Source organism: Papio anubis, chromosome 11 (assembly GCF_008728515.1).
Source record: "Papio anubis isolate 15944 chromosome 11, Panubis1.0, whole genome shotgun sequence".
NCBI classification, from domain to species: Eukaryota; Metazoa; Chordata; class Mammalia; order Primates; family Cercopithecidae; genus Papio; species Papio anubis.
The window spans coordinates 91,526,577-91,535,462 of record NC_044986.1 but is presented as its reverse complement, the minus strand read 5'-3'; positions in this window follow the sequence as shown (position 1 = coordinate 91,535,462).

Sequence of the window (8,886 nt, the reverse complement as noted above, 5' to 3'; positions counted from 1 at the left end):
TGCCCAGGCCTGCATCCGCCTTCCCTGCCTTCCCTCGGATGAGGCTGGTTGGTTGCAGCTGCCTCCACCACATTGGGTAGAAACAGGGAGACATGCAAATTAGAAAACCAGGAGATCGTCACAGCAGATCAGTTTTCAAAATCTGGGCTGGACATAAACTGGAGTACTTCTAATCGAATCAGGACACCTAGGGCTGTGGCAGGAAGCAAATTCTATTTTTCAAAAGACAGGATAATTGCTCTGAGTATCGTGATGGCTCGCACCACCTTTTCCACGAAAATTCCAAGGCTCCTTAGGGTTGCTGGATACGTATTGCAAGCCCTGCAGCCTTCATCTCGTCCACACACTCCAGATAAAGAAATGTTAGCCAGAGTTTAAAGCATAAGAACAGATATGACTGAAATGGACTTCGTTTCACCGGAGATTCCCAAGTCAGATTCACAAACACATGGGGCATCCTGGTGGATAAACCTTTCCCCGGGAGACACACTTGTGAAGAGTCTTGGCCCCCTTGGCTCGTGTTGAGACTGATTTTGCGTCCTGAAATAACAACCCTCTGCCGAGGCACTCCACTTGGAAGGGCGTGAGAGCCTGACCTCTGAGGCTGGAGTGCAAGCAAAAGTTACAGACCACCCTGTCAGGAGGCATGGAGCATGTCCAAGAGGATGAGGCTGGTGCCCAACAGTTGACACAGCCCAGCCTGTTGGCCACAGAGAGCCACGAAAGGCAAATCTCACGTCACGAGCAGTGGCCTCTGCATGTCCCTGTGAGGCTGGGGAAATGTCAGGGACTGAGGCATTCCCACTTCATCTGCAAGGGGAACAGGGAAAGGCCATCGGTACATTAACAAGAACAGAAAACCTTCCAAGGCAAATTGGAGCATGTCACTTGGTGCGACGCACATGCTGCATGGCCAGCCACTGCCACTCCCCAGTTTCTCCTCGGCTGGGAGAGTCCTAGTTTTGTCATGGTGTCCACACATCTCCTCTAAGGCTCAGAGGCAAACCTTAGCATTTTCAGCCTGTTCTAAGGGCTCCATTCCCCCGGGCAGTGATTTATCTAGGGAGTGTCTGTGCCCACTTCTGGCCACATGCAAAATAAGAGGGAATGGGGAGGGAGTTCTAATAAATGTTTTCTGGTTTATAAAGAGTTAGGAGGCTGGGTGCGGTGGCTCACGCCTGTAATCCCAGAACTTTTGGAGGCCGAGGCGGGCGGATCACAAAGCAAGAGATCCAGACCGTCCTGGCCAACATGGTGAAACCCCGTCTCTACTAAAAATACAAAAATTAGCTGGGCGTGGTGGCACGCCCCTGTAGTCCCAGCTACTCAGGAGGCTGAGGCAGGAGAATCAGCTGAACTCAGGAGGTGGAGGTTGCGGTGGGCCAAGATAGTGCCATTGTGCTCCAGCCTGGGCAACAAGAGTGAAACTGTCTCAAAAAAAAAAGAAAAGAAAGAAAAAAAAAAGTGATTCCACAGTGAATTCCTAATAGAAAACAAAAGAAAGAGAAAAGAAATATTAGGCAATATGAGAGTAAAAAGCAACAACCATTTGTATTACATACATTATTTATCATATCAAAATGATCCTACAAGTTAGATATTAATTTCTTTGGTTTGTATCTGAACAAACTCAAGTTCAAAGCAATTAAGCAACGCTCCCAACCTCACCCAGCCTAAGCTCATCTCTTTCCACTGTAGGCCCGTGCAGATATTTAGGCCAAGAGGAAACTGCACTACTAGTAAGACCTAAAACAGGCTTATCGTTTGTTTTCCTTCTGGCAACAGGAAAAAGAAAATCTGTCCAGATTTCCAAATCTGTCCTCTGAATGGGTCTGTGCAAACATCAGGACCTAAAATAGATCTTCCGATAAATAGCACAAAGTAGGGGGGACAGGAGGAAGAAGTACGCCAGCCATATAAAATAATACCGTCCTCTGTTCCAGGAGCATTACATATATCGTGTCATCTCCATCAAAGCAGGCATTATGATGTTCCTTTTCTAAATAAGGAAATGAGAAAGTTAATTCATTTCCCCGTAGAGCTCTGAGTAACTGAACTGGATTGGAAGCCCTCTCTGTGTGAGGCCAAGACCTGAGTTGCTTTTCCTTTAATTGCTGCCTACGTGTGTGAGTGTGCATACATATGCATGTGTGTGTGTGCGCTTGTGTGCATGTGCATGGACGGTTTCCAATTTTATGAGTTTGGAAACTTTCTGTATCAAGTCAGAATATACCCATCTGTCAGAGTAAGACAGGAGTAAAAATTGAATTAAATGAAAAGTAGGACTACTAAGCAGGAGATCGAATTCTCAGTACCAAATCTCAGGCCCAACACAGGCACCTCCCACCTACCACTGCCCACTCTGGGGCAGCCCGGAAACCCTGAGTTCATCAGGACAGACCCTGGGAGACAGAGCACGGAACCGTAACCCGGGCTGACAGAAACAACTCCTCCTCTGCCAATCCCCCAGCAAGGAGCCGGCTGCCCTCACCCCCACTTGCATTAGCTAACTTTTTCAAAAATGAATCAGAGTTTCAGATGAGGCGCCATAAAACCGTGGGCCGCTCCGAGACTGCAAATTGCTAGCAGATGTCTTTTTGGTTCGAGTACAGTCACATTCCTGCCAAGCATAAAAATGAGAGGTTAGAGAACAGATCATTTTATTATCACATAAGGAAAACCAGCCAATTAAGCCTTCATGTTTTTCAGGTATATGTGGCATGGATTTTGAAATCTCCTGGCAAAAGGACCATATCTTTGATAGCTAAAATTGGCTCTTCAGGGTGAAGTCTTTTGCATCTGAATTTTATTCATTTGAAAACACAAAATAGGGTGTGTGTTTCTTTTTTTTTTTTTTTTTTTTTTTTGAGACAAAGTCTTGCTCTGTTGCCCAGGCTGGAGTGCAGTGGCACAATCTCGGCTCACTACAACATCCACATCCTGAGTTCAAGTGGTTCTCCTGCCTCAGCCTCCCTAGTAACTGGAACTACAGGCATCCGCCACCATGCCCGGCTTATTTTTGTATTTTTAGTAGAGACGGGGTCTCACCATGTTGGCCAGGCTGATCTTGAACTCCCAACCTCAGGTCATCCGCCCCCGCCTTGGCCTGCCAAAGTGCTGGGATTGCAGGGGTGAGCTACCGCGCCCAGCCAAGGGTGTGTGTTTCTACATTCATTACCTATCAGGGCAGAGCGATTTTCTTTTAAGCTTCATTTAAACGTGCTACAAGCCACTCTAACATACTTTATTACTAAAATTTCATCAGAGCCTGAACCATTTTCTTATTTGTTCTTGTTCTATAATCATATGTAACAAATTATAGGATTTCAGCTGAAAGGAGATGTGTGTGTGTATATATGTATATGCTATAATTTTTCTTTTTGTGGGTAGTGGGTGGGGCTTTACGGTGCATATTTTTACTTATCAGGCTTAGAGTGTGGTTGTCACAAAATTTCCATTTTAAGAGTACTTACTAGTCTGGTTAAACACTTGTAAAAATGTCAATAGTCAATAACCTTTTAAATGAATCAGCTGAGCTTGACTAGAGGTGAGCTTAATTTAGCAATTAGCCTGGCCAAATTGTCTGTTATTATACAAGAAAAGTTTATAATAAAGAACATGCCTCGGTATAATAACTTTTGCCAGGCACAGTAAATCAAAAACCATATGTCTGCTGAGTCAGCTCCAACTGCAGGGACAGCAGCTAAAAGTGTCTCTGACTTACAATGAAATTTGTGTCCTCAATGTTTAACAATAAACCTAAAGACTTAGGTTTTAGGTTCAAGAATACCAGCAGAGTTATATTTTCTCAATGCAGTTCAAATCCATGAATCTGCTAGCTTCTTTGTAGTAGGAGACTATGAAGCTCATAGGGGGAAAAAACTGGCCATATTTCTGACTAGTGAATTCAGCCAGAAACCAGCAGGCCTATAACACTTGTTTTGTTTGGCTGCACATGGCCCTGAGCCACAAAACATTGCAGAGCAGCCTGCGAGCTGCTACAAATGAACTCTCTTGCCCACCCCCTGCCAACCCCATGACATTTTAATCCTGAGGCTGTGAGTGTTTTGATGCCTCTCTGGTCTTAATCATACAACCCTTCATCACTCAGAGCTGAATCTCTTAGATGAAATGGTTTTCATTTTGTTTGTTTGTTTGTTTGTTTTTTGTTTTGAGATGAAGTTTTGCTTGTCGCCCAGGCTGGAGTGCAATAGCACAATCTTGGCTCACTGCAACCTCTGCCTCCTGGGTTCAAGCACTTCTCCTGTCTCATCCTCCCTAGTAGCTGGGATTACAGGTGCCTGCCACCACGCCTGGCTAATTTTTGTATTTTCAGTAGAGACAAGGTTTCACCATGTTGGCCAGACTTGTCTTGAACTCCTGACCTCAAGTGATCCAACTGCCTCAGCCTCCCAAAGTGCTGGGATTATAGGTGTGAGCCACCATTCCCAGCCGATGAAGTGGTTTTCTGGTTCTTTTTTTGGGGACTGACTTTCGCTCTGTCCCCTGGGCTGGAGTGCAGTGGTGCGATCTTGGCTCACTGCAACCTTTGTCTCCCGGGTTCAAGCAATTCTCCTGCCTCAGCCTCCCAAGTAGCTAGGATTACAGGTGTGTGACACCACACCTGGCTAATTTTTGTATTTTTCGTAGAGACAGGGTCTCACCATGTTGGCCAGGCTGGTCTCGAACTCCTGACCTCAGGTGATCCGCCCACCTCAGCCTCCCTAGTGCTGTGATTACAGGCGTGGGCCACCATACCTGGTTTTCTAGACCTTTAAGCTGGTTGCAGCACAGCCCACTCTCCAAATTTACAGAGCACACTCCCCCACACCCCCCTGTCGGATGGATGCATTTACCCTTAGCTCCGCTACCAAGACCTAAGCAGAGAGCAGAGAGCCTATAATCAATTAACCAACCAGTCAGTCTATCAGTCAATCTGTGTTTACTGAGCATCTACCAGGTGTCCAACCCTTGCTCTCTAAATACTATCTCTGGAGATAAAAAATGAATGATCAGAATGGAGGGTCCACAGTATCACCATGAAACAGAAAACAGTATCTGCTGACTTTCCATCAACAGCCTAACTCAAAAATAGCACAAGGCCGGGCACAGTGTAATCCGGGCACACCTGTAATCCCAGCACTTTGGGACCCAAGGCAGGATGATCGCTTGAGCCCAGGAGTTTGAGACCAGCCTGGGCAACATGGTGAGACCCCGTCTCTACAAGAACTTTAAAAATTAGCCAGGCGTGGTGGTGCATGTTGGTATTCCCAGCTACCCAGGAGGCTGGGGTGGGAGGTTTACTTGAGTCAGGGAGGTTGAGGTGGCATTGAGCCAAGATCATGCCACTGCACTCCAGCCTGAGTGACAGAGCAAGACTGTGTCTCAACAAACAAATGAAAAAACAAAAATAGTACAAAATAGTGCAATGTGAGGAGGACATTCTGAGAAAGTTAAGATGTTCAGAGGTGAATGTGAGTGGACAGTGTGGCGATCCAAGCAGCCCCATCCTGGAATGAGTGGGACGAGGTATCCGGCGCCTCCTGTGGGAACTCTCCCTCTGCAGAAAGGACTGCCTGGCCTTGCCCTTCCTGGCCTCTCTAGTTCTCCCATCACCACCAGAGCCCCAAATGCCCCACTCCAGGCCTGCCCCAGCCAGAAAGGATTTGGTGAGCTCTGTGCCATGCCAAAAAGTGGTAGCATCCACATAATGTCTGAATGTGAACCATGGCAAAGAGGCATGACAAATACAAGATCCTAGGAAAGGGGATGGTTGACAAGGCTACCTTGATGCTTCTGCTTCAAAAGTTTCTGTCCAGCCGGACAAGGTGGCTCACACCTGTAATCCCAGCACTTGGGAGGCTGAGGTGGGCGGATCACCTGAGGTCAGGAGTTCGAGACCAGCCTGGCCAACATGGTGAAACCCTGTCTCTACTAAAAATACAAAAAATTAGCTGGGCATAGTGGCGGGTGCCTGTAATCCAAGCTACTTGGGAGGCTGAGGCAGGAGAATTGCTTGAACCCAGGACGGGGAGGTTGCAGTGAGCTGAGATCATGCCATTGCACTCCAGCCTGGGCAACAAGAGTGGAACCCCATCTCAAAAACAAAAAAACAGTTTCTTTCCAGCTCTTTGAAATAACACACAGCTCTATTTTATTGTTGAACTGTAAGAGTTCTTTATATATTCAAGATACAAACCCCTTATTGGATATGTGATTTGTAGACATTTTCTCTGATTCTGTGGGTTGTGAGTGTGAGTTGTTATTTCCCGAGGGAGGCTGTTTGGCTGACATTTAATTAACTCCTTAGATGGAATCCTAGGGGCAGTGTTAGACACTGTCATCGTCAGCCATAGTCTGGAAGTCTAGAACGTTGGCTTCTCATTAGTGCATCTTTGTCCCTGACAGCCGACCACCTGCCTCATGTGAGGGATTGGCTTGTGGAATGATTTGGAAAAGAAAAAGAACAACTCATTTATCTGGTTAATTAAAAATTATCATCTCATAGCTTCATCTTAATGCATTTTCAAATTAGCCTCCATATGGCCAAATTACTCTAGCATGATAAAGAAACTCACATGGTTGGCCGAGCATGATGGCTGATGCCTGTAATCCTAGCACTTTGGGAGGCTGAGGAGAGAGGATTGCTTGAGCCTAGGAGTTTGAGACCAGCTTGTACAACACAGTGAGATCTGGTCTCTACAAAAAAAATTAAAGTTAGACAGGCATGGAGGCTGAGGCAGGAGGGTCATGTGAGCCCAGAAGTTCTAGGCTGCGGTGAGCCATGATTGCACCAGTTCACTCCAGCCGGGGGGACAGAGTGAGGCCCTGTCTTGGGAAGGAAAGGAAAGGAAGGGAGGGGAGGGGAGGGCACAGTGGCTCATGCCTGTCATCCCACCACTTTGGGAGGCTGAGGTGAGCAGATTACGAGGTCAGCAGTTCGAGACCAGCCTGGCCAACGTGGTGAAACCTCGTCTCTACTAAAAATACAAAAAAATTAATTCGGGGTGGTGCCATGTGCCTGTAATCCCAGCTCCTCAGGAGGCTGAGGCAGGAGAATGTCTTGAACCTGGGAGGCAGAGGTTGCAGTAAGCTGAGATCATGCCACTGCACTCCAGCCTGGGCAACAGAGCAAGACTCCATCTAAAAATAAATGAAGGAAGGAAGGAAGGAAGGAAGGAAGGAAGGAAGGAAGGAAGGAAGGAAGGAAGGAAGGAAGGAAGGAAGGAAGGAAGGAAGGAAGGAAGGAAGGAAGGAAGGAAGGAAGGGAGAGAGAAAGAGAAAGAAAGAGAGAAAGAGAGAAAAAGAGAGAGAAAGAAAGAAAGAAAGAGAAAGAAAGAAAGAAAAAGAAAGAAAGAGAGAGAGAGAAAGAAAGGGAAGGGAAGGGAAGAAGGAGAGGGGAGGGGGAGGGAAAGAGAGTGAAGGAAGGAAGGAAAAAAGGAAGGAAGAAGAAAGAAAGAAAAGCAAAGAAAGAAAAAAGAAATGCAGGCCAGGCGTGGTGGCTCACGCCTGTAATTCCAGCACTTTGGGAGGCTGAGGTGGGCAGGTCACTTAAGGTCAGGAGTTCCAGACCAGCCTAGCCAACATGGTGAAACCCCGTCTCTACTAAAAATACAAAAAGTAGCGGGGCATGGTGGCACACGCCTGTAATCCCAGCTACTCGGGAGGCTGAGGTGGGAGAATCGCTTGAACCTGGGAGGCAGAGTTTGCAGTGAGCTGAGATTGCGCCACTACATTCCAGCCTGGGCAACAGAGTGAGACCCCATCTCAGAAAAAAAACAAAAAAAAAAAGGGAGAGAGAGAGAGAAATGCACATGGAAAATGTTACCTGGCCACCTAAGCCGATTTTGTTGATCATTTTGAGTAGATGATCATGTGGTTCAAATGGTAACCATTTCCTTGAGCATCTCATAAATTGAACCAAAAAGCAATATACTATCTACAGAAAAATTACTAACATTTTCAGGAAAGTCACCTACTAATGATCTAGTGATGTCTGCTTGCCTCCTTATGCCAGGCTGAAAACTTGTTTTACTTTTCCTGATAAAGAATGTGCAGGAAAAGTCTTCATTTCCTGAAGATCTTCTCGCCCAGTCCACCATGAACACTCTGAGATACAAATGACTCTGTGCCCAGAAGAAGCAAATCTCACATCTGACGGTTCCCCAGCTAATCATATTCTTTCGTTCTTTCTTTCTTTCTTTTTGAGACCAAGTCTCTCTCTGTTGCCCAGGCTGGAGTGCAATGGTGCGATCTCGGCTCACTGCAACCTCCACCTCCTGGGTTCAGTGATTCTCCCGCTTCAGCCTCCTGAGTAGCTGGGATTACAGGCACACACCACCACATCTGGCTAATTTTTTGTATTTTTAGTAGAGATGGGGTTTCACCATATTGGCCGGTTCTGGTCTTGAACTCCTGACCTCAAGTGATCTGCCCGCCTCGGCCTCCCAAAGTGCTGGGATTACAGGCATGAACCATCACGCCTGGCCTACATTCTTTTTTCTAATTGACAAACAACAATTGTATGTACTTATGGTATATAAGATGATGTTTGCACATATGAACACATTGTGGAATGACTAAAGCTAATTAACATATCAATTTCCTCACGTCTTTTTTTGTGGTGAGGACATTTAAAATCTACTCTGTTAGCTATTTCAAATATATAATACATTGTCATTAACTATAATAGTGCTTTTTGAAAAAAACAAAATATTATGAGTAGTTTCTACACATTCTTTTTTTTTGAGACAGAGTCTCGCTCTGTCACCCAGGCTGGAGTGCAGTGGCGCAATCTCGGCTCACTGCAACCTCCGCCTCCAGGGTTCAAATGATTCTCCTTGTTGGGGGCCGCACCGGGGGTGGTGGAGAATGAAAGAACACACA